A 26,311-nucleotide genomic window follows, 5' to 3' on the forward strand; every position below is an offset into this window, starting at 1 on the left:
TGTCTAACTTGGTGAGATGAGTTTATTGGGATTAATTAGAGTTGAGTGGGTGAGGGGTTACTTAACAGAAGCACTCAAAGGCAGCTGCATCAGCAAAATACTCATCCCAGCATAGGTAAGAACTCGGGTGCATTCTTGGAGCTCCCTGCACAATTTCAGGCCAACCATCTTGTCCATTTTATTCTCCCTAGCAGTCCATATTGTTGATGTAAACTTGAGTAGGAGTTTTGTGAATTGTCTGTTGAGAAAATGACTTCATCTAGATTGCCTGTAGGTAAGTCTTGGGAATATTTTCTTAATTAATGATTATTGTAAGAGGCCCAGTCTACTGCTAATGCTGTCACCTCTGGTCAGGTGGTTCTCATCTGTGTAAAAAAGCAGATTGAGCAAGTCGGAGGAGCTAGCTAAGAAGCTGCACTCTTCTATGTCCTCTGCTTCTGTTCCTGCCTTGACTTTCCTCCGTGTTAGAATATTACCTAAGAGTTGTAAGGTGTAGTAAACCCTTTTCTACTCAACTTGCTTGTGGGCATAAAGTTTTACCACAGCAATCAGAGCCCTAGCGAAGACAATCACCTCATCAGAACACCATTAGCATAGCAACTTGTACAGATTTCCTTGATATTATGGTAATAAATTTATAGACTACCTTTGGAAAAGGAGTAGAAACATTCAGGCAGATGTCATTTAGTGTATGGTAGCAAGATAAAAAAACTCTGAGACCAGAGGGCACTACATACAAGCTATCAATCGGTGCATGGAGCAGGAATTGGACAATGAAGTGGACGACACTCAATCAAAGAGAAGGAACAGTACGGAAGCTTCTTTTCTGATACACACTTCACTGTTTTGTCATAAAGTCCCAACAGTGTGCTGAGGTAGAAGACAGAATATATGGAAGCTCTGAGATTGGAGACTGTATCCATCAATCCATTGACACATCCATGAAGTCAGTGATCAGGAATGGACATGAGGACCAGGCAATTTACAACCAATATAGGCTTCTGTCTTTTAATTTTTAAGAAAATCTATGTATAAGTTTGTAGCTAGAGTTTTCCTAGTCCTGCCTGGCCCACAGTCAGGACAAATCTCTCTCACCCAGTCCTGCAGCCACTCAGACCCAACCAAGTAAACACACAGAGACTTGTATTCTTATAAACTCTATGGCCGTGGCAGGCTTCTTGTCATTTAGTTCTTCATTCTTAAATTGACCTATTTCTATTAAACTATAAGTTGCCACATGGCTCATGGCTTACCGGTACCTTACATCTCACTTTTCATGGTGGTGGTGGCAGCGTCTCTCTGACTCATCAAGGATAAATTCTGCAGTCTCAATATATAATACCACTCTTTCAGCATACTGAGAGTCAGTAACTATGTTGAGGTTCTGAAAAATCCATTATTACCAACAGAATAGTATAAACGTTTAAGCAGTAAACTCATTTCACATGAAAGAGGCTCTATGCATCACATGGCCTGTCCCAAAAAAAAGCAGACATTAGAATGCCATTTTAGCAGTTACAATATTGATATGATCAATATAGCTAATTTTTATACCTGTCATATATTTTCACATATCATCCATATGTAAAAAGCAAAGAACAAAGGGTGTTCTTTTTTTTTAAATTATGTGCCAACTTCAAAATGACATACTAACCAGACATCAGTGTTCAAAAGCTAAGTTGAACAGGACTGACCTTGATGTACATGCAGTAGATTTGTTTTCAGAATATAAAATTAAATGGTGATATCAGCAGTATTACTACTGTTTTTATATTTATGATTAATTACTAGCAGTACAACTCCCAGAAGGAAGGAGATGGATCCAATAGTGATGTAAGCAATTCCCAAAAATGGATTTTTTTCCTCCCATCCATGAAATAGTGCTCAAGATCATCCATTTTCATCCATCAAAAGAATGTACAGGGTAATTGTATGTGATGTTCAAATAGTAGGGTCCAGCTGGTAATGTTGGATGTCAATCATTTCTCCGCTCTATAAGACAATACAACTTACGAAAAGTAGGTAATGCTGTAGTACACATCCAAACAATGAAATTGTCATTTATAAATCCATTATTATCTTCATCAGCATCTAGCATAAATACTGGTATATGCCAGTTTATTGGCTTTGTTTTATGTTTAAATCTTTCTTCAAGGCTTTCTTTTCCAGGTGGATTTCTGAATTTCACATTTTTATCTGTCCACCAAACAATAACTTTTCTTGTCAAAGAAATTGATATAGGTGTGGGATCAGATTCATTGGCAACCAGAAACAATTCTAATGTATCATTAAACATACTGTTGGCAATAGCTCCACATGGAGCAATTGCTTTGTCTTCATTTCTTTGATAAGGTCCACATTCCTTACTTGGATTAAGCAAAGCACTAGGGTCTCCATTTAACTGGCTATCATCTCAAGATTTCACATAGCAACGATGATTTTGATAGAAATTAGACAGTCCATAATACCTAAACACATTGCCCTCAAATGACTGTTCCAGTGTGAAGTTAATGGTACAAACACAAGATGTCACATTCGGAGACAAACATTTATTGCAGGGGCTAGAAGGTTCTGTTCCAATGTCACATTTCAGTACAAATGAAATATCACCATATAAGTCAGTGTGCTATACTTCAGAAAGTATAGGATATTATTTGGAATGTCATGGACTAACAAACAAGGACAATAACTTCAAAATGATCAACATTGTTGAAAGTTTATAAGACTAATGAAAGTACACAAAACAGTGAAAAGTATTCTATTTCCAATGCTGTTTTCATTTGACAAAGAAAATTTGATGAAAAAAACACATTTCAAAAGTAATGTTTTCAGTCTTGTTTTAAAATGAAAGTGTTTATTGCCCATGATTTTCTTAATAAGAATTCAATTAGTCAAATGCTATTTTTAATTTGAGATCTTTAGGGATTTCTAGCTATTTCACAACAACCCTCTGCCTCATATCATCACTGTACTCATTGTCCAAGGCTAATATGGTCTTAGAGCTTAAAAGCTTGTTGTCTTCATTAGGGTTTCTATTGCTGTGAAGAGACACCATAACCATTACAACTCTTATAAGAAAAATATTGAATTCAGGTAGCTCGCTTACAGTGTCAGAGGTTCAGTCAATTATCATCATGGAGCATGGCAGATACAGGCATACATGGTGCTGGAGAAGTAGCTGAGAATATTACATCTTGCAGGTAATAGGTAATGGTCTGAGTCACTGGGTGGTATCCCTAGCATAGGAAACCTCAAAGCCCACCTCACAGGGACACACTTCCTCCAACAAGGCTATACCACTCCAACAAAGCCACACTTCCAAACTCCTTATGAGATTATCAGGGCCAATTATGTTCAGACTACCACACCTGTCATTGTATTACTATGTTATTGGTCTTCCAAAACTGTTAATCTGGTTTAATTGGAATAGGCCTTTAATATGATTTACCATTTTATTTTGTGTTCAGTGGTAGCCCATTTTGAAATCTGTATCAATCATAGACTACAGCTTGTTAGCAAATTAAACATTTTCTAGGAGACAACCATGAACAGGAAGCAGAGTGGATGCTCACTGATGCTGGAACTCCTGTAAAGTGAAACAAACTCAGCCCAACCCAGCAGCTCTGCTCCAGCTCTGCTCAGGTGAAGCAGAACCTGCCTGGCAACCACTACAGATGGAAGAGAAGCTGTGGAAAGATGGACAGTGATTCACATGAGAACTGCAACTTGAGTCGGTCAGTTTACTCCAGGTGAGACAGGCACTTTGGGGGTAAAAGCCTGTATTAACATATCTTCGAAGTATACTTTCCTTTTTAGCATCTAATAATTTATGATGAAAGTTCAGCATGTCCATATGCTTTTCTGCCCACCATTTTAACTTCTTAAGCCTATGTTCTATGACCTTGAATTAAACATGCCAAATAATATATCTTCCATCTCTCTTATTTGAAGTATGGCACTTATTTGCACATGCCTAGAAATGCTCTCACTCTTTAGGTGCTTTCCTCTGTGAACAGGTAATCCCCTTTCAGGAGTCCCATGCTTCCTTGCTTAGAGAGTATTGGTTTGTAAACATCTTCTATGCTTTCCTTATTTGCTACTGGCATTAAATCTCCCCCCTCCCTTTTTTTTTGTTTGTTTGTTTATTGGCTATGCTCAGGTTTCATACACACCAAACAGGAACTCATTGCTTAAGGGTAAAACACTATATTCAATGAGTCTTATTTAATCTAGCAATTTAGAAATCCATTATGATTAGGTTGAAGAAATATATTGTACCTTTTTTGGGGTCTTTTTCTTTGCTTGTTTGGTTGATTGGTTGGTCTGGAAATGCCGACACCATTGCTTCATTTATGCTTCTGTCCCTGAAATAGGTGCACAAATAATGATTTGGGGGAGTCAAACATTTCTTCTAAGATCTCTACTCTCCTTTAAGTGGAAATAATACAGTAATATTCCTACTTAATATGTTTCTAGATTCTTGGAAGTCACAAGATCTTAAGCATAACTAGTTTGTATAACTGAGAAATAAAATTTGGAATAAAAGATACACAAGGATATCCACAGTAAGAGAATGGTGCTGACTATTGAAATACTTTCATTTTGCTTCATAGATTTCAGTGAGTCTATGATAACTGAAAAGACTGTTTTACATGCATGACGTTCTTAGCAAAACCCTTGATAGCATCGTCCATGCGAAGTACACAAACTAGAACAAAATGAATGCTACAGGAGACACATGGACAGATGGAAGGGGAAATTAGTCTAACAAAAGGAGGAATGGGAAGATTAACTATGACTTATGAAAACTATTTGCCTTTGCTATGTGGTCATTCACAATCGAAGCTCCTCTTACCTTCCCATTGTCTGTTCATTGCTTCATTTTCAGTAAGTTCTAGACGTTTTTAAACACCTGCCCTGTTGTTTTATGTACCCATACTTGTTATAAGAAACTCAAATTCCTGAAATAAACCTTGACCCCTTCTGTAGCCTTTCTCCAGGTTAGCTTCTAATTATCCACCTAATGTCAGCTTTTTGTGCCTGTCACCTTGTTGACTTGATCCCATTGTAACCTATAATGAGTTTCTAACCCTCAGTTTTAAGAGGTTTTTTTTCCTTATCTGTTCACCTTATGTGGCTACAAAAACAAAACAGGGTATTGTGTTAGTAATTATGTAACTCTATATAGTAGGACTCAAAAATGGGCAAATGTATAACTTAGGAAAAAAGGTTTTTTTTTTTCCATTTGAGGACTTCTTAAAATTATAATTATTAACAAATCACTGAAAGATGATATATGGAAGGCATTCTTATAATGTGATTTGATAGAGACAAAAATGTACAGTTCATTACTGTATAGTTCACATTCCCATTAAAGTGCTGCAATGTATAATTTTCTTATAATTTACAATATAGTAGCTTACTTTTATATGGAAATGAAGAAAATAATGTATAGGACTTTGAAATATTAAGCTGGGACATTTGCAAGGACAATGAAAGAGTTCATTTGCCAACACTTCTCAAATAAATATGTAGAGGAACTCCAGAGCAAAGGGACTGTTATTGGTGGCTGAATGCCTTGAGGGGTGCATGCATAATATGGTTTCAATAGCCTGCACTGACTTTCACATGACCTACAGTTTCCCTGTGAGTGCTTTATGTAAATGTGCTTCCCATGCCTATGATGTTTTGTCCTGTATTAGAGCTAGACACAGGGATTTTTCAATTACATATTTACAGTGTGACAGACACAGACTTTAAACAAGTCCCAAGGACACATTTATTATAGGGTTTATTTTACACACTTTTGTATTTCTTTATTTGCTTTGAGGTTTCATTTTTCTCCCTCTTTCCATTTTAATAATTAGTGCAGTAAAAGAATATGATGAAATGATGGTGATATTAAGTTCAGGTGGGCTTTTTTTTTTTTTTTGGTTTTTCGAGACAGGGTTTTTCTGTGTAGCTTTGTGCCTTTCCTGGGACTCACTTGGTAGCCCAGGCTGGCCTCGAACTCACAGAGATCCGCCTGGCTCTGCCTCCCGAGTGCTGGGATTAAAGGCGTGCGCCACCACCACCCGGCCAGGTGGGCTATTTTTAAGGCTTCCTTTATCCTTGCTGGAGAATAGAACAAGTAGGGGTTAACATTAGGGATCATTATCCATTGTGTTTACAAATGTAATTAGAAATTATTTGGTTTTATTTAAATAAGCACATCTCTAACTTTAAGCAGAAGTTTCATTTCTCAAGCAAGAGTCTAATTTTGTTGGGAGACTATGTCTGTCTCCTACTGTGTGACTTGCAGCCCTTTGAGGCCCACACATGACACACAGACACTTGAAATCGGAATCGCCTAGAATATTTCTCGGGAGATGCCTCAGTGGTTAAAGTGCTGGTCATCAAACAAGGAGGCAAAAGTTCAGAGCTCAGAATCCTTGTAAACACTGGATGAGTTCTGGAGCAAGCTGGCCAGAGCAAGTAGCCATGTCTTAGGCTCTGCCTCTCATTGAGAGACTGTGACTGAAGGGATAGAGAGGGGAAATAGTGATCAGAAGAGGATTCATGGCATCAAGTCTCTGGCTCCTCATCTACTGCACACTGCCTACTTCTTGTGTGTCTGTCTTTATAAAGACTTTCTGTTCTGCCTTCTCATGGTTGTTGCCTCTCTCCTCTCTCTCCTCTCTCATCTCTCTCCTCTCTTCCCTCTCTCCTCTCTTCCCTCTCTCCTCTCTCCCCTCTCTCCTCTCTCTCCTCTCTCCTCTCTCCCCTCTCCCCTCTCTCTCCTCTCTCCTCTCCTCTCTCTTCTCCTCTCTCCTCGTCCCTCTCCTCGACCCTCTCCTCGCCCCTCTCCTCTCCTTACCCCTCCCCTCTCCCTGGATCCCTGGAACCTGATGGCCACTGTGACTAGCCTACTTGGTGAGTTATAGGCCAGCAAGAGACCCTGACAGAAGAGAGAAAGGAAGGGAAGGAACGAGGGAGGCAGGGAGAGAGGGCTGAGAGGGGTCGAAATATAAGGGAGGAAAGAAGGGAAGGGAAGGGTGGAGGAAGGCTGGATGACACTTCAAGACTGACATATGACATCTGAGGTATTCCTCTGGTCTCAGTGAGCACTCACACATCTGCACACTCACACACATGCACACTCACACACATGCACACACACACACATACACACGCACACATCTGCACACTCATACATCTGCACACTCACACATCTGCACACTCACATATAAGCACACTCACACATATGCACACTCACACATATGCACACACTCACACATATGCACACTCACACATATACACACTCACACATATGCACACACTCACACATATGCACACTCACACATATGCACACACTCACACATTTGCACACCTACACAGGAACAATCGTGAACACACGGACATACAAAAGAGACTTGCTTTGACTCCAGTTAGAATATAGAGCTCCTTCCCATAGAAACCCATTAGTTCGTGGCTCCGTGGGGAAGGACCACCAGTGGATGGGATGCTCCCCCTGGGAAAGCAGCCTGGCCTCCTTGCTGTATGCGTTCTGCCCACAGGCTGGCTGGAACTGAGCGAGCAGAGCAGGTCTTTAGATCTTGACATTCAGACCATCAGGTATTCCGGTGTCACAGAGCTGCCACCTAGCCACGGGTACATTCTGATTGTCACATCAACCCTGCATAGCCACCATCTTGACAGGGGACAGGACTCAGAGGGGTGACTTGGAAGATTATACTGCTAGTGAGGGACAGTTCTACAGCTTGGATCAAATGTGTGTGACTCAACGATGTCTCCCCTTTCCACTCTGCCAAGCCGTGTTTGGGCAAGCTCAATGATTTGGGCTAAGTTAGGGTCCCTTCTTCCTGAATGCCCATCATCCTGACGCAATGCATAGACTGTAAACAGACCAGGCAGGTGCACCTTTTCAGCTCTGGGTGAGGTCCCTGGCAACAGCTGCATACTTACTGGATACACAGGCTGTCCCAGGCCAACGACTGGAGCAGGGCCACAGGACAATCAGAAGGTAATCCCTGCTGGGTGACTCAGATGGCACAATTCCATGTTGACTTTCCAAGTCAAGCTGTGCCAATGTGAGGCATGAGCACCAACACAGTTAGATCCTTCTTGCTGGGAGGGGCTCAGGTTGTACCAGAGTTGGTAGACTGCCTGCCTGGCATTCTTAAAGCCCTGGGTTTGATTCTCAGCACTTCATAAACCAGGTGCAGTGGTACACGCCTGTTATTCCGGGGTTTGAGAGAGGGAAACTATCGGGGACTATGGGGGTCCAGCCCCTCGATAGTCCCCTCCCAGGGTCCGGGAAGAATCTACAACCAGCTGATAATTAATCTTTAATGAAAAGAAATGAATCTATGTACACAAAACTCCTTAGTTCATACACTTTATTATTCTGTGATAGTTCTCTCTCTACACAGCTTCTATTCTGCTGATTTCTCTATATTTATCTACTGTCCCTTCTAGGTTCTATCTTAATTCCTTCATCTAGTTCTGTCCCTTCTAGGTTCTCATCTATCTAGTTCTTTCCCCTATCAGCTCCTCTCCCGTCTCCTTCTCCAGTCATCTGGCTCTTCCTTATCTTGTTCTTCCCCATCTGGTTCTTCCTCATCTTCCATCTCGTTCCTCTAGTACTCTCTTTTAGCCCTTCAATCTAGTTCTTCGCAATCTCAGTTTGTTCCTCTCAAGTTCTTACCCATCTAGTTCTTCCATTCTCTTTTTTCTTCTCCCTTGTGCCCTGGAAGTCTCAGTATATAAAGGGAGGGTCAGAGCTAAATTGTGTAAAGCTATTACTTAATGTCCATCTCTCCTAGGCGGTGTCCCCTTGTGGAATTTACCATAAGTCAGGAGACTTGCATGTGGGCTGTTATCATTGTTAGTCCTCGGAAGTTGGGCGCCCCCCTGGGCAGTGTCTCCTTGTGGAATTTAAGTCAGGAGACTTGCAGGTGGGCTGTTATCATTGTTAGTCCTTGGAAGTTGGGCACCCACCTGGGTGGTGTTTCCTGTAGCCCTTGAAAATGGCTAAAGGAGATAATCTGATTCCAGAGAAAGCCTTTCCTGAGGCTGTTCTCCAAATACCTGGGATGTGTATGTCCAGAGAGTGATCAGTCTACACTGTTAGTCCTTCTTAGGGGAAAGTCAATTGGAAAAACTATGAAGGCACACATGATTTTCATAACAGAATACAGCTGATATATAACAAGCCAAGTAACACCAAAAACTCCTTGGGATTGGGCTTCCTCTGGAGGAATTCCCTGATTCTTCCAGGTAGTGACTTTGCCATAACCAGCTGAGTTCTTATGATATATTCCTGCGGCCCACAGCAGGAAACCGCAGGGTCAACGTTCAATATTATTCTCAGCACATAGTGATTTTGAGGCCAGCCTGGGAGGCATGAGATCCTGTCTGGGGGAGGAAAAGGTGGAAGGAAGCTGAGGAAATAGCTCAGTAGGTAAGAGAGCTTCCTATGCAAGCCTGGGGGCCTGAGTTCAAATCCCAGCACTCACAAAAAAGGCTGGGGTTGGTTCTATGTGCCTGTAATGACAGCATTAAGGAACAGAGACCAGCAGGTCCTGGGAGTTCATAGGCTGGCCAGCCTAGCTGTGACAGACAGAGAGGCAAAAATGACAGAGGAAGCCAACCAACATTCTGCTCTGGCTTCCGAAGCATGTGCAAGGGCACCTGCACCACACACACACACACACACACACACACACACACACACACACCCCTATACAAACGCCTAAGGAGATAAATCTTTAAAGCAATGAAAGCTGCAACTTGGGTAAGAATTTAATTCACTTCTGGTACCGAGGAAAGCCTTCCAAGAGATGGTTGTTATGACAACAATCATGTCACCCTCCACTGGGGAGACATTTTGAAGTTAAACTGGGACCATAAGAGATTACCCACGTGTTCTTGTGAGACACATTTTGGTGTCCACACACCCGCCAGCAGGCATGGGCCCAGTGCGAGCAGGCTGCCCTGCCTCTCTGTGGAAGCCCAGAGCACCAACCGCATCCAGGCAACAAAGCTGTTACTCAGTGTTATGATGACACAACGTCACCCATCCTTTCTGTCATCTTCTGGAGTCACTTTCCCCATTAGCTCCTGCTTGGAGTCATCAGTGAGAAGACGCTGTTACCAAACACATTGTGCTGGGGTCAGATTCAACACAAGAGGCAGCAGGGAGGGAGCCCCTGATTCCTGTTCTAAGAAGGAATTGCATAGCAATTCCTTGAGGCACGTGGGTCTAGTACTAGCACGTCCACTTGACAGGTGAAGAAACTGAGACCAAGAAGGGCAGGTGGCTGCCTGGTGATCCACCCAAGCTCTCTTTCTCTCAACCCTCGCCCTTCATTACCCCCACTCACGTCCAGGTTGTTCATGTAGATCTCATCTATTTCTCCATCATTGGGTGATCCCCGTGTCTTTCTTGGGGTCCTGTTTTCCAGGTAGCCTCCCAGGTGTTGTGAGTATCAGTCCAGTCATCCTTGTTCCACATCTATTATCCTCCTATGAGTGAGTACATACCATGTTTGTCTTTCTGAGTCTGGGTTACCTCACTCAGGATGATTTTTTCTAGATCCATCCATTTGCCTGCAAACCTCATGATGTCATTGTTTTTCTCTGCTGAGTAGTATTCCATGTAGCCAAACTTTTAAATGGTCTTATTAAAAAACACACACAAACACGGAGCCAAGTGTAGGGGTGAAAGCCTTAGAGAGATCAGGGAAAGCCATCAGTCAACCTTACGTCCCCAACTCTGTAGCTTCCAAAATGCAAGTTACTTCCTGTCTACCCATATCTTTATTGCCTTGCTGTTCTGCCTTCTCATTGGCTATCTTAGCCCAGCTACCTCACTTCATCTTCCTACACAGCTCTGTCATGTTCTGTCTGTCTGTACAGACCTGCAGTCCTCTATAGTGGGTACTGAAATTAAAGGTATGTGTCACCACACTTGGCTCTGTTCCCTAGTGTGGCCTTGAACACACAGAGATCCTGCTTGATAAGTGATAAGATTAAGGGCCTGTGCAACCACAGCCTGACTTCTTTATGTATAATGGCTTTCTTTTCCTCTGATTCTCCAAGCAAGTTTTATTTATCAAAGCACAAATAAAATACCACCATATCTCAGCATAAATAAAATATCATCACATTTCAGCATAAATAAAATATCACATACTACCGTTTAAAAAAAGTAATAATAAATTGACTCTTAATGATCTTCTGCTATACTCATGGATCAGTGTCTATTCAGCCATCATCAAAGAAGCTACTTCCCATAGCATGTAGGAATAAATACAGAGATCCACAGCCTGAAATTACACAGAGAAAGAATTCTTGGAACACAGAGCTCTAAATGAGATGTCTCCAAAAAAATCCCTCCACTCAGAGTGTAGGGAACCCTGCAGACAAGGAATCAGAAGGGTTAGGGAAAACAGGGGGAATGGAGGACACCAAAAGCACTAGGCCCTATAAAACTGAATAAAATTTATATGAACTGAAGTGGTAGATACTGAGCCTACATGGATGTGCACCAGGTCCTCTCTGTCTCTCTCTCTCCATATATATATATGGTATATATGATATATATGATATATATATATATATGGTATATATGGTATATATGGTATATATATACCATAGCTTTCAGTTTAGTACTTTTATGGGCCTCCTGAATGTGTGAATGAGTAGGTACCTGATTCTTATGCATTCTCTTGACGCTTTTTTATTTTTCTGTTGGCTGGATCTGTGCAACTTCAGTATGATGACTTTTGTTTTTATCTTATTATGTTTTATTTTGTTATGTTTTGTTGTTATCTTTTAGAAGCCTGTTCTATAGTGAGAGACAGAAAGAGTGTGGATCTGCATAGCAGAAGAGGTAAGGCACACTGGGAGAAATAGAGAGAGGGGAAACTGGAATTAGATTACATTGTATGAGAAAAGATTTAATGTTTATTAAAAAAGACAAAAAGTAATGTGTGTGTGTAAAGTTAAACCTGAATAACAGTCAAAAGTATATTCTTATGAAAAATAAAATAAAAAAATTAGGTTTGTTCATAAGCAATGCTAAATTAAATTTAAAAAAAAGTTCTTAAATATATCCCAGGCAGGCTTTGATATCCTGATATGCTACAGGCAACAGAGTGATGGTATTGCAGATATAAAGCACCATGAAGATTTTAACATTTTGTAATATAACCATTTGAATTTATGATTATCATTGCTATGGTGAAATGTTCCAACAAAGGCATCTTAAGGGAAAGAAGTTTTTTTTTCTAGCTTAACCGTCTATCACAGCAGAGAAGAAGGCAACAAGACCTTGTAGTAGCTGGTCACATTACATCGTAATCAGGAATAGAGAAGGATGCATCTAATGTTAGTGCTCAGCTTATTTTCTCAATTTCATACAGTTCAAAATGCCCTGCCCAGGTAATAGTGCATCCCACATTAAAGATGGTTCTTTCTACAAACTTTACTGTAACCAAGATTACTCCTCGTCAACTTGCCCAAAGGCTGGAGTCCCAGGTGATTCTAAAATCTGTCAATTTAATAATTAGCAATAAGCACACATACTGGAAACATTTTCCTTTGACAATGAAACCTGCCAGTCTTTTTATTAGTAACGTGCTGTCATCATAAACTGACTCATCAGTGAGTTAAAATGTGGCATGGTTTAAGGCTATAGCAAAACTAGTATAGTAGAGTACTACAGATTCAGGGCATGGTCTTATAAACAAGTAGGTTTTTTTATAGTGCTTCTAAAAATGACAATCAGCAACTCATAATTTATAACTACATTTTATGAAGAATATAGCATTTAATATATTTCTGAATAAAATATTATAGTTAATTGACTCTAAATCTCCATTATTTAGATGATTGTTATAATTCATATACATTGCCAAAAGATGACTGCCGTCACTTAAATTGCATTAGAATGCTTTGTTGCGGCTTATGTGAATATTTCTCTGACATATTTAAAGCAGTTTAGTTTGTGCAAAGATATACAAATATATATGAAATAAATTAATCCTGAAAAGCATGTATGACATTTATGTTTCTGAGTGAATTCCTTAATTTACACTAGGTTAATTTTTCACTGATTGTCTTTAGGGTTTCTATTGCTGTGAAGAAACACCATGGTCACAGCAACTCTTTTTTTAATTAACTTTTTAAATTTTATTTTCCATAAAAACCAAAGTTTCTCCTTCCTCCTTTCCTCTCCTTCCCTCCCCCCACCTCCTTTCCATCCCCTCAATCCACTCCTCCAAAAAGATAAGGCTTCCCTTGGGAGCTAACAAAACATGCCAAGGGCTACCACAAGTTGAGGCAGGACCAAGCTCTGCCCCTCTGCATCAAGGCACAGAAAGGCATCCAACCATAGGGAATAGGTTCCAAAAAGCCAGCTCATGTGCCAGTGACAGAACCTTGTCCCATTGCTAGGAACCCCACAAAGAGACCAAGCCACACAACTGTCACCCACATGCAGAGGGCCTTTGTTGGTTCCATACAGGATCCCTAGCTGCTGGTCAAGTGTCTGTGAGCTTCCACAAACTTGGGTTTACCCCACATGACCCTCCACTTGCTTATATAACCCTTCCTCCCTCTCTTCAACTTGATTCCCAGAGCTCAGCCCAATGTTTGACTGTGGATCTTTGCATCTGTTTCCATCAGTTACTGGATTAAGGTTCTATGATAACAATTAGGGTAATCACCTATCTGATTACAGTAGAATGCTAGTAGAGGCACCCTCTCCACTATTGCTAGGAGTCTTAGCTGGGATTATCCTTGTGGATCCCTAGGAGTTTCCCTGGTACCAGGTCTCTCCCTAACCCTATAATGAATACCCCCCACACACTATCAAGACATCTCTTTTATTGCTCTCCCTCTCTGCCCCGCCCTCAACTCTACAATCTCTATCCTTCATGTTACCTTCCCTTCCCTTCTTCTCCCCACCCCAATTTATGCAGGAGATTTCATCTATTTCCCCTTCCTAGGACAATTAGTGTGCATCCCTCTTAGGGTCCTCTTGTTACCTAGTTTCTTTAGGGCTGTGAATTGTACCCTGGTCATCCTTTGCTTTACATCTACTATCCACTTATGAGTCTTATGAGTGAATACACACAATGTTTGTCTTTCTGTGTCTGGGTTACCTCACTCAGAATGATTTTTTTCTAGTTCCATCTATTTGCCTGCAAATTTCAAGATGTCATTATTTTTAACCGCTAAGTAATGACTATTATATAAATAATGGTACTATGAATATAGTTGAGCAAGTGTCCTTGGACCACAGCAACTCTTATAAAGAAAAACATTCATCTGGGGCTAGTATAGAGTTCAGAAGTTTAGTCCATTATGACCATGGTCGGAATCATGAAGACATGTAGGCATATATTGTGCTAGAGAGGTAGCTGAGAGTTTTCCATCTGTATTGGCAGGGATAAACTTCCTTCAACAAGGCCACACTTCCCAATTTTGCCACTTCTTATGGGCCTATGGGGGCCATTTTCTTTTTTATTATTATTAAGAAATTTTTTTATTCATTTTACATACCAACCACAGATCCCCTTCCCTCCCTCCTCCCACCCTCAGCCTACCCCCCTTTTCCCACCCCCCATTCCCACCTCCTCCAAGGCAAGGCCTCCTGTGGGGAGTCAACAGAGCCTGATATACTTAGTTGAGGCAGGTCCAAGACCCTCCCCCTGCACCAAGCCTGTATAAGGTGTCTCACCATAGGCAGTGGGCTCCTAAAAGCATTCTCATGCCCTAGATGGGGTCCTGATCCCACTTCTAGGGGGCTCCTTAATCAGATAAGCTACATAACTGTCTCGCCTATGCAGAGGGCTTAATCCAGTCCCATGGAGGCTCCACAGCAATTGGTCCACAGTTAATAAGTTCTCACATTCAAACCACCACACTGTTGTATAAAATATAAATAGTGTAAACATTCAGGATAGAATCTGTGACATTTTCATAAATATATATAATGGGTAATTTTAATTTTTTGTTTGGTTCTATTTTGCATTCCTGTATTTTCATCAAATCCAGAGCTTCACACATACTAGGCTTACATTCCACTATCATACAATATTCCAAAAACTTTGCAATGATATTTAAATCATGATGAACTGTTACTTTCTCTAACATTATTTGTTATAATGAAAATGTCAAAAACCTCTTCTATACTTTTGAAATATGTAGTACATTATTACTATCTATAGAAATCTAACTGTTCAGTTTAATCTATTTTTCTGCCTTTGTCCATCTTATGTTCACTGATGAAGTGCTTAGCCATCTCCATTCCATCTGTCTCCCTCCAGTAGCTTTATTTTCCCAAATTCTGGAAACTACTACCTTTCTCTAAATTTTTAGAAATCCACCATTTTGTACAGGATGACATGTGAGGCCAGGTAGTTATTGTGTTTCTGTGCCAGGTTAATTTCAGTTATTGTAATGATTTTTAATTATATTTAAGTTTCCAAATGACTGGATTCTGTTCTTTAAGTATACATAGGGCATTTTGTTTTTCCATCAATTGATGTACACTTAAATTATCTCTATTACTTTACTGTCTTGAAAATTGTTGCAAGAAACATGAGAGTACAGATATCTCTTTTTTGCACTGACTCGATTTTCTCTGGATGATCTGTAGTAGATTTGCTGAAATATATAGTAGTTCTGTTTTTAATTATTTTGAGAAAAGTCCAAACTGCTCTCTACAACAGTTGAACAGATTTACATTTTCCTCAACAATGTACAAGGCTTCCTTTCTTTTCACATCCTCAGCCAGCACTCATCACCATTCATCTATTTGGTGAGACTGTCTTCCAGGACGAAGATAACACCTCACTGCTGTTTATAGCTGTATGCTCATGAGGTTTAGTGAAGCAAAGCACTCGCTGTTCATCTACATATTGATCATTTGAGAACGTCTATTTGTACTGACTTTAAAAAATACAGATTATTTCTTTTGAATATTAAGTTGTTAGTGTTTGTTATATCATAGAGATATCAAATCCTTTTAAAATGTGGAGTTTGCAAATACTACCATTTTTGTCACCACTCCTTTTATGTTTTTCTTTGCTGGACAAAAGATATTAAGTAATAATGTTATACTCTGAAAAATAAAAAAAATAAAAATATCACTCTATTTCTCTAGTTTGGCTTTGGTCTATGGTCAAAATATTTTGACACATTTCAAATTCTTGGAGTGTCTTTCCTGTATTTTTTAATAGTAACTTTGTATTTTGAAGCAGTATATTTAAACCTTACTGTCAATATACTCATACTATTCAAATGCATCTATATACTCGATTTTATCCCTGCCAATATATCAGCGACAATTCATTACAGTTATAGAAATTCAAACCTTAAATGTATATGGAACAACAACAACAACGACAACAACAAACCCTTAATGTTCTAAGTCACCTTGACCAGAAAGCAAAGTAGGAAGTATTATTATGGTGATATTTTATTTTTATTAAAATGTTATTTGTATGTTAATAAATAAAGTTGCCCGGGGGTCAGAGCTATTAGCAAGCCATAGGAAAGTCGGGTGGTGGTGGTGTATGCTTGTAATCCCAGCACTTGGTAGGCAGAGCTAAGTAAGTCTCTGTGTGTTCAGGGATACAGCCAGCATTGGATACACACGCCTTTAATCTCAATACCAACCATAGAAGACCTGGAGGTCTATACAGACAGGAAGTGACAAGGCGGTCATGTGATTGGGTTTACAACCAATGAGAAGGTAAAACAGAAAGTCTATATAAAGACTTTAACACAGGAAGTAACTCTCTTTCGGAGAGGCAGGACCACCGCAGGAGGAAGGGTAAGGTTTTATCTCTTAGCTCTGACCTCTTGGCTTTCTTCTTTGCATTGGTTCTGTGTTTCTTATTTAATAAGATGGCTGGTTACATCTGCATATTATAGATAATGTCTTCAAACTGTACCACTGAACATCAGAAAACAATCAACAGAAGAAATAAAGCAAATCAAAGGAACAAAATCCACAGCATAAAACATATCTATGCTCCACCCATCTAGAGTCATATGGCTTTTGCCAAAGACACTGAACACATGTAGTTAGGAAAGATTGCCTCTTTCATAAGTGAGGCTGGGAAATGAGTACATCTGCTTGAAGGAGAGTGAAATTGAAATACGAACTCTCCATACATACAAAAGCCCTTTTAATAGATATAATCACCTATTAAAGTTTCTGTATCCCACCTGGCCTGTGGTCTGGACAAATCTCTCACCCAGAGTCCCACAGCCTTTTATAAAATAATCACACATAAGCTTAATATTATTTATAATGGCTCAACCATTGGCTCAGGATTATAACTGACTAGCTCTTGCACTTAAATTAACCCATAATTCTTATTTATATTTAGCCATGTGGCTTGGCACCTTTTTTCAGTTCTGCCTTTACATCTTGCTTCCTCTGTGTCTGGCTGGTGGCTTCTCACTCAACCCTTTCTTTTCCCAGAATTCTCCTTGTCTGCTTATCCTGCCTATACTTCCTGCCTGGCTACTGGCAAATAGGCATTTGATTTATTAACTAATCACAGCAACATGTATTTACACGATACAGAAAGATATCCCACAGCACTGCCCCTTTTCTGTCCAATCAAAAGGAAGGTTTTAACTTTAACATAGTAAAATTACATATAATAGAACAGTTATCAAGGAAGAATTACAGTTACAATATCTAGTCTAATTGTATTTGGCAATATTAAAGAAAATATTCCATTTATTCTATATTTGTGAGTCTAAAGTTTAATATCTACTTTATCTTTTATCATAACCAAGGAAGATTATAACTATCTAGACTTCAAATACATCAAAGACCTCAGAAGGATATACTATTACCTAAGTAAAAAGGAATGCATTGTAAGTAACTTCAAAAATTCTGGAAAGTGATGGGGGAACGTCTTTCTGTATGCTGTGAAAATATGTTACTCTTATTGGCTGATAAATAAACCTGTTTGGCCTATGGCAAGGCAGCTTAGGGGCAGGTGGGAAATTCAAAGAGAGAGACAGGAAGAAGGCAAAGGGTAACATCATCAAGCCTCCCAAAGAGCAATAAGTAATGGGACTCAGGTAAAGCCACACAACATGTGGCAATATGTAGATTAATAGTTATGGGCTAATTTAAGATATAAGAGCTAGGTGGGAAAAGGCTTGAGCCATGGTCATGCAGTTATAATTAATATAAGTCTATGTGTGTTTACTTGAGGGACATGAGTGGGAGAGATTTGTACTAACTGCTGGCAGGCCAGAACAGAGGAAATCTTCTGACTACAAGTAAGTTTTACTAATAGCTGTTTCTGATATTTTGGAGCAAACATCTCCTATAACATTAAGGAGACATTTTAAACCTTATTTCTGAATAAGATACTACTTCTTTGTTGTCTTCAGTATTTTCTTCAAGGCAAGAAGGGGTGAATACACCTGATTATCAGTGTTTCAGGTTCATAGTTCTACCAAATCCATATTAGTTTTGACCAACAACAATTTTAAGAAATTAAAAAAAAAAATCAAAAATGGCAACATGCAGAGCAGTATAGCCTGGAGGCTTCATGCTCAAAAGCACAGCAGCCACTGTCAATGTCACAAAACAGGGAGTGCTTTGTGTTGACAGACAAACTGGTTGATTATTACAATGTTGATGACAAGACACAAAGATCCTCTGCTCCTCTGCTTAAGTATCTGCTTGCTCTTAAGATGTCCAGTCCTAAGCAGTCAGCCCTAAACACACGGACACATCAGCAAAAGTAAAAGGACTCAATAGTAGTGTGTGTGTGTGTGTGTGTGTGTGTGTGTGTGTGTGTGTGTGTGTGTAAAACAATAATGTAAAACAAGGTCATGAATTTGAAGGGGACGAGAAAAGACTAGGAGGAATTATGGGAAGGGGTGTGAAAATGATGTAAATATTGTCAGTACTCATGAAAAAAAATTCCCCTTAATAGCATTTCAATATAAGAAAAATATTTAAAATATCTACTTGTTAAATTTCACCTAAAGCATGTGTATCTCAGTTGACTTAGTGCTGCAGTAGCTTATAAATTCATGTTTTACTAAATAATGCAAGAATTTTTTTTGGAAGTTAGACACATTATCTAGTCAACTCTCCATATGTGGCAACTTTGGTAGGATTCTTATTTATCTCTGATTGGGTACAAGTTTTCCATTGTATGTGTCTTCAAGAATTTTTCTTACAGATAAATATTACTCCACATATTCTTAACATTAAAGTGGTTTAGAGACTGTCAATCTTATCTTTGCTACCATTTGTCTTATATCTGCATTCTGAATAGAACTGAAATGTGTGTTTTTATGATACTGTATTTTCTAATAATTTTACTTCGGTGTTTGTTCATCTATATCCAACTTAAGTCTTAATTTCTGGAGAGATGAAACTTATTTTATATTTGTCCATTCTTACTTATAATCTCTATGATTTAATTTTCTGTTGTGATTAAATATCATGTTCAGAATTAACTTATGGAAGGAAGAGTTTATATGTGTGTGTGTGTGTATGTGTGTGTGTGTGTGTGCTTATATACCATATATCATAAAGCAGAAAAAAAACCCAGAACATTGAGTTACCATAAAATATTTCTTTTTATTTTTTTTGCCAGTACTCCATTAAATCATCAGAGAAAATACCTACAATCATCCAGGTCATCCATGAAGGGGTTCACTGCCCAACCTGTGGACAAAGAATCTATGTATCCCAGGATACTTATATGCCATAGTAGATTCTCTTTGGTCTTGAATTATGGTGCAGAATCTCAGAGGTGACAGATAATTAAATCCCAGTGTTCCCCCCTAGGAAGCTTATGATGTATAATTTCAAAATTAAAATTCCAATTTGCTATTATGTTTCAGGTATGCATTCTAAATATTAAAACAATGTTCACCAGTCTTTCCTCAAAACTTTTTTTTTGCCAAAATCTGCAGATATGAAAGGCTTCTTTTAATTCAGCATTCAGTTAAGACACATATCTAGCACAATCATGTATTACCCTTGCATTAATTTGATGAAATAAATGCTTTTATATTTACAAGTTACTAAATATTATTTCCCCCAATCACTTTGAAATTCTGCAACTAGTTGTTTCATTGGAAAACAAATTGTAATGCAACTGGGCATACTGTATTTAAGAAGTGTTTTAGTTTATTTTTCTTTCTACCCATTTCCTTGTCTTCACAGTAAAATGCCACATGCCAATGTTCAATAATAAAATTATCAGTTAGTGCTTTGTTTATTCATAGGTTTACAATTTTCACCTCTTAAACTAGTTTGGGATTTTGATTTAGTGCCTTCTAGGCTTCTCTCTGTAATGGATATCCATGTGAATGATATCTGTAATCCCTCAGAGAACAGTGGGAAAAAAGGCAATTTCAAGTTCCTTGAATCCCCATCTCCTTTGAAACAATGATATCTAAACAAATAACTTCAAACTGTTTAGTACATGTAAGTTTAAGGTAGTCATGAAAACAAATGATCTACTTCATTTCTTCAGTACACTGAAAACTTTGGTTTTGCAGTGTGATTTGTTGAACAAAATAATAATATAACAGTAAGTGACATTCCTGCTAGTTGCACAGTTGCTATGGGCTAACTACTTTTTTTTTTCATTTGTATTCAGTTTACTAACAATTTTGTAGTGAATGATATAGTGTGAAAGTATATAACTTCACAGGTGAATATGCATGTGACTTTCTGATCTAAGACATGTTTAAGGTAACAAATATATTAATGTAAATATCACCATGCTTTTAATTGGGTAGATACTGTGATTAGTGTGAGGATAGAGCAGAAATAGATCCTACTATTTGGGAAATATTAGCCTAAAACAGTGACCATATTTACAGTACCGGTATAAATTTTCTCCAAATTGAGCTGAGAGAACAACTGGTTCACCTCCATTAAAAATTCTTGCCACTGTTGCAGCAGGGGGCACATATTTTCTAGCATATTGATGTTGTTGAACAGAGGGTTCAGTGCTGAGAAAAACCAGTGGTGTCTTTTCACCCCAGCAGGCACCTTAGTACATTCAAGAACTATGAAAGCTAAACAGCAGGGAGAGAGTTTCAACAATTTTAGTGAGCATGGAAATGCAGATTAAACTACTTTAAGATTCCATTTTACCCTGTCAGACCAGTCATTAACAGGAATACCAATACCAAAAAAAAAAAAAAAAAAAAAAAAAAAGTACTGTGAGTTCTACATCTGGATCCACAGGCAGCAGAAAGAGACAGAGACAGTGGCCTGCCTTGAGCATCTGAAACCCCAGGGCCCACCCTTAGTGACACACTTCCTCCAATAAAACTACTCTGACTCCATAAAGGCCACACCTCCCAAAAGTGCCAGTCTCTATGAGCCTATGGGCCATTTTCATTCAAAGTCTTTTTGTTGTTAAATTGAGGTCACAAATATTTGAAGTTATTAATGAAAGGTATATAAACATTGTTGTTTTTTTATTGTTTTGTGGTATTTGTTTTCTCAGTCTTACTTTGAATATCAGCTAATTGTAGCATCATTTTCTCCCCATTGCCTCTAGTATATGTTTATCCATTTCTTCACTACAAAATATTCCTTCCAGCTTTCTCTGTTGGGATAATTGAGTAGAAATGAATTGTTTTAGCCTATTTTAATCATGGAAAGTTTTTATTTGTCCTTCAGGTATACAAGATATCTTTCATAGTTATAGTATTCTGAGCTGGCGAATGTAGCCTTTTATCATTTAAAGTACACTGTTCCAAGCTCTTTTGGCTTTTAAAGTTTCCATTCAAGAATTAGTTGTTGTTCTATAGGGCTTGTCTTTATACATAACTTGTGACTTCATTTCTGCAACTTTCAATACCCTTTCTTTGTTCTGTGTATTTAGTGTTTTAACTATAATATTGTGCAGGGAATTTCTTTTCTGTTACTGCTTCCTTGGTGTTCTCTGGGCCTCTTCTAACTGAATTGATATCTTCTCCAGATTTGAAGAAATTTCTCCGTGAATTTGCTTAAGATCTGTTCTGTGCCTTTGATTTGTAACACAGTTCCTGTACATTCCATTTATGAATTTTATTAAATTTATATTCACCTTTGAGTGAATTATCAAATTCCTCTTCGTTGTCTTTGAGCCCAAATATTCTGTATTCTACATCATCCACTGGGTTGGTGATACGTTCCACTAAGATTAATAATTGACTTATCTCATGCAATTAATGCTAGTATTTTAAAATAGGGATCTTATTTATTTCACTCACGTTGTATGTGTATACATATGTATATGAACATGTGGTCCATCATTAATACAATTTTAATTTTTGTGTCAAACTCATGTATTATTATAGAATAAGCAACTTCAAAAATACTAAGGAAATGCCCCCACATCTATGGGTATAATTTTTATAATGGCAAATTTAATGTCTGGTTTCTTTTTATAATTGGAATGTGGAGTGAGAAAGTGTCTCCTGATTGGTGGTGGTGGGTAATTAGTCCATAATGATAGTTCTGAGGTAGCAGTTGAGAACAGCTGTGCTGGATGGCCTAGACCAGCATCATTTCTGCTCTGTAGAACAAGCTGCTATCATGGCTCACAGAAAACATTTCTATCTTTTCATAATGAGGACATCTCACCTGGAACAAGCAGTGAAAAAGAAATGAACTATATAAAAGCTCTTCTCTTTAGAGCTTCACAGCAGAAGCTGATTATAAATAATGCCATTAATAGTTCATTAGAAACTTGGTTTTATGTTTTCTGCCTAGCAAACTATATGCCTATTTGCAGTTTCTTATTTCCTGCTTTTTTTCAAATAACTGGCATGTTACAAGTCACCAAGAGTTTATACTTTCATCAAGATAAACACACCTTAGTTGCTTAGCATACTAATGTCACATATAAATTAAGTAATAATCGACTATATCTAAATGTTATTTGACAACTTTTTAAACCCTCAAATTTTTAACTACAAAGCAAAATGTGAGAGCAGAGTGCTTAGAAATATCAAAAATAAACCACAAAGTATTACCAACATGACTACCTAAACATGCATGACCAGAGAAAAGCCTCACTCTACAAAAAGAACTACACTCAACTAAGGAATGCAGAAAGCCAGAGAAAATCTCCCTTTGGGAAGAGCACACCAATTGGCTACCTCAAAGCAAATGGTCATCCATTAGTACTGGACAGGTCAATTCATGTAATTAAGATTATGTGTGTGTGTGTGTGTGTGTGTGTGTGTGTGTGTGTGTGTATGTGTGTGTGTTTATGTAACAATAAGAATTTTTAAAAGTGACAATGAATTTGAAAGATGTTCTACTGAACCCCATACAGTCATTAAGTACTCTGTCTTCCCTAACAACTCACATCAGCACAATGCTTAATACACTACAGTAGTCATCAATACATTTTAGAAATTACTAATAATTATAATTCTTGAGGGATTCTTTTTCATAGAGACTTATGCTGTGGGATGATGTTCCATATGCTGTGAATATGTGGTGCTGTGGTTGGTTGATAAATAAAATGCTGATTGGCCAGTAGCCAGGCAAAAAGTATAGGCAAGGCAAGCAGTCGAGAAGAATTCTGGGAAGAAGAAGGGTTGAGTCAGGAGTCACCAGCCAGACAGAGCAAGCAAGATGACAAGGCAGAACTGAGGAAAGGTACCAAGCCACAATGGCTAAACATAAATAAAAATTATGGATTAAGTTAAGAGATAGTCAGTAATAAGCCTGAGCTAATGGCCAAGCACTTATAATTAATATAAGCTTCTGAGGGATTATTTTATAAGTGAGTATGGGACTGTGGGGGCCTGGCAGGACTGGAGAAATCTTCCAACTACAAATGGTCCCTAACAATGGTTCCAAGATGTGGTGGCAAAGAGTTCCCACCAAAACCTGAGAGAACTTATAAGAGATTCTAAAACAGAGCTAAAAACAGCTTCCTAGTTTTGTCTTAGGCAAGTCATGTGCTACGGCATGGTGGATTCCTACCAAGGTACACAGACGTTTCTCCAAGCTGTGCAGTGTACCGCATAGCAGATTTAGCTTTTGCTAGTACAGACAAAATAAAAAAAATAAAAAAAAAATAAAAGAGGTTTCTGGGCTACATGCTGCTTTGATAGAAGCATAGACCCACTGCCTCCCAGAGTCAGTGGAGAGCATGATTCCCAGAGAAGGTGGTAAATTATCTCCACCATGTTAAAAAGCTAAGATGGGCAGTGTCAGCAGCCAAGGCTGCCTCTTCTGTCTGCACTCTGCAGTTTAAAACAATAGGTTCACAATAAGACATATTCAGATGGAATAAACCCTAAACAGTTTACATTATATGTAAAAATGTGTATAGTGCTGGAAGAGAGATGAAAAGGAATATATGCAGTTATATAAAGAAATAGTTTTAAAAAATAAAGTATTTTAGAGACAGTAAAAGTAATATAAAAATTAAGCCACATAAAGATGGAAATCACACACAAAGTCTGGATTATATTTTCTTTGGGAATTTTAACTGGACTGAGACATTTGATTATAAAGGCTGCTGAATTAAACCAGTATGTATATTTTAAAGGCATCTTGACTTCATAATTTGTGTCTAAGGATATGTTGCTTTGGGAAAGAGGTTCTACTTTAGTTTCCACAGAAAATGAGAACCAATGGATTGCTTCCAATCTAAGATGGCTTGATCAAGGAAGACCCCCTGAGAGGTCTCCAGATGTTTCAACATCTAGATCAGCTTCAAGGCAACTGGCTCAGACAAGGCAGCCTCACAGACTATTCCAGTCAGGACTTGACCATAATCTTAATTTTCTCAGGATCCCTATAAGATTGCCAGAGCACTCAACAAACAGGAAGTAGTATGAGAAGCTATACCCAAATTCCCAAAATATTGTTTATAAATGTTTATTTTTATTTAAAGAGGGTTGATTATAAATGCAATCTCTTTCTAAAAAAGAAAAGGGGATAGTATAAATGATAGGATAAAAGGGTAGATAATTGAATCTACTTTTGAAGAGTAACAACTTGTTTAAAATGTTTTACATTTGTAAAGATTTTTGTTTATTGAAACAAATATAAAGTTAATTTTGTTATACTGTATGTATATTTCTACTCTTGTTTAAGGTATTATGTTTTGCAGCTCATTTAAAATTGTAATATATAATTATGAAATACAGATTAATAGTCATCTAGGATAATCAAACTTATAGTCATGTTAGTTAAGGTTTTTAGGCATATAAACGTATATTTCAATTAGGTGGGTAAGCTTCAAACACTTCAAAGACTTACAGAATATGACATTTAAAATGTTTTAAAACCTTAGGCTTTCTGGACAATGAGACATGTCTGCTCCTGGCAGCACCTATTTACTTCACAGAGGAGGAAAGATATGGAAGACACTCCATACAGAGTTTATCTTCTTCTTGGCAAAAATAGCCATTTGAGCAAGAAACTGCTCTTGCCTGGACTGTTAATAATATGTTATACAAATTGGACATGCAGGACCCATAGGACAATGAGCACTGAATTGCCAAAATGGGATGAAATGGTTCTTCAGGTTCCTGCTGCCCAGAGGAGACTGCCCGATATTCTCTGGGACACAGAGAGAAGTGAATGACAGTCTCTAGGCCTGTGGGCTGAAGATGGATGCCCCAACATTGCAGAGGAGCTTTGGATGACTGACCAGGCAGGTAGCTGTCTCTGTCATTTCCAGAATTTTAGAAGTTGCTCAAAATGCATTTCCTGTTTACTTAGGTAATATTATATCCTTCTGGAATCTTTGATGTAGTTGAAGACTAGGTAGTTATAATTATAATTTTCCTTGGTTATGATATAAGATAAATTAGATGTGAAACCTTAGACTCACAAATATAGGATAGAATATTTTCTTTAAATTTGCCAAATATGAATAGGCTAGATAATGTAACTAATTCTTGCTTGGTAACTGCTTTGTGATATCTAATTTTACTATGTTAAAGTTAAAACCTTCCTTTTTGGTTAGACAGAAAAGGGGAGGTGCTGTGGCATGTTCTGTATGCTGTGAATATGTGTTTCTCTGATTGGTTGATAAATAAAACACTGATTGGCCAGTAATCAGGCAGGAATTATAGGCAGGGCGAGCAGACAAGGAGATTTGGGGGAAGAGGAAGGGCTGAGTCAGGAGTCATCAGCCAGACACAGAGAAAGCAAGATGACAAAGCAGCAATGAGAAAAGGTACCAAGCCACATGGCTAAACAAGATAAGGATTATGGGGTAAGTGAAGTGTAAGAGCTAGTTAGTAATAAGCCTGAGCTAAT

General features: G+C 38.3%; 1 pseudogene; it reads right to left on the bottom strand.

The window, feature by feature from the left end:
* Positions 1-1,619: 1,619 nt before the first annotated feature.
* LOC143267742 (cell cycle control protein 50A-like) lies at positions 1,620-24,059 on the bottom strand (annotated as a pseudogene).
* Between the last annotated feature and the right edge of the window lie 2,252 nt (positions 24,060-26,311).

Source organism: Peromyscus maniculatus, chromosome 11 (genome assembly GCF_049852395.1).
Source record: "Peromyscus maniculatus bairdii isolate BWxNUB_F1_BW_parent chromosome 11, HU_Pman_BW_mat_3.1, whole genome shotgun sequence".
In the NCBI taxonomy this organism is placed as follows: domain Eukaryota; kingdom Metazoa; phylum Chordata; class Mammalia; order Rodentia; family Cricetidae; genus Peromyscus; species Peromyscus maniculatus.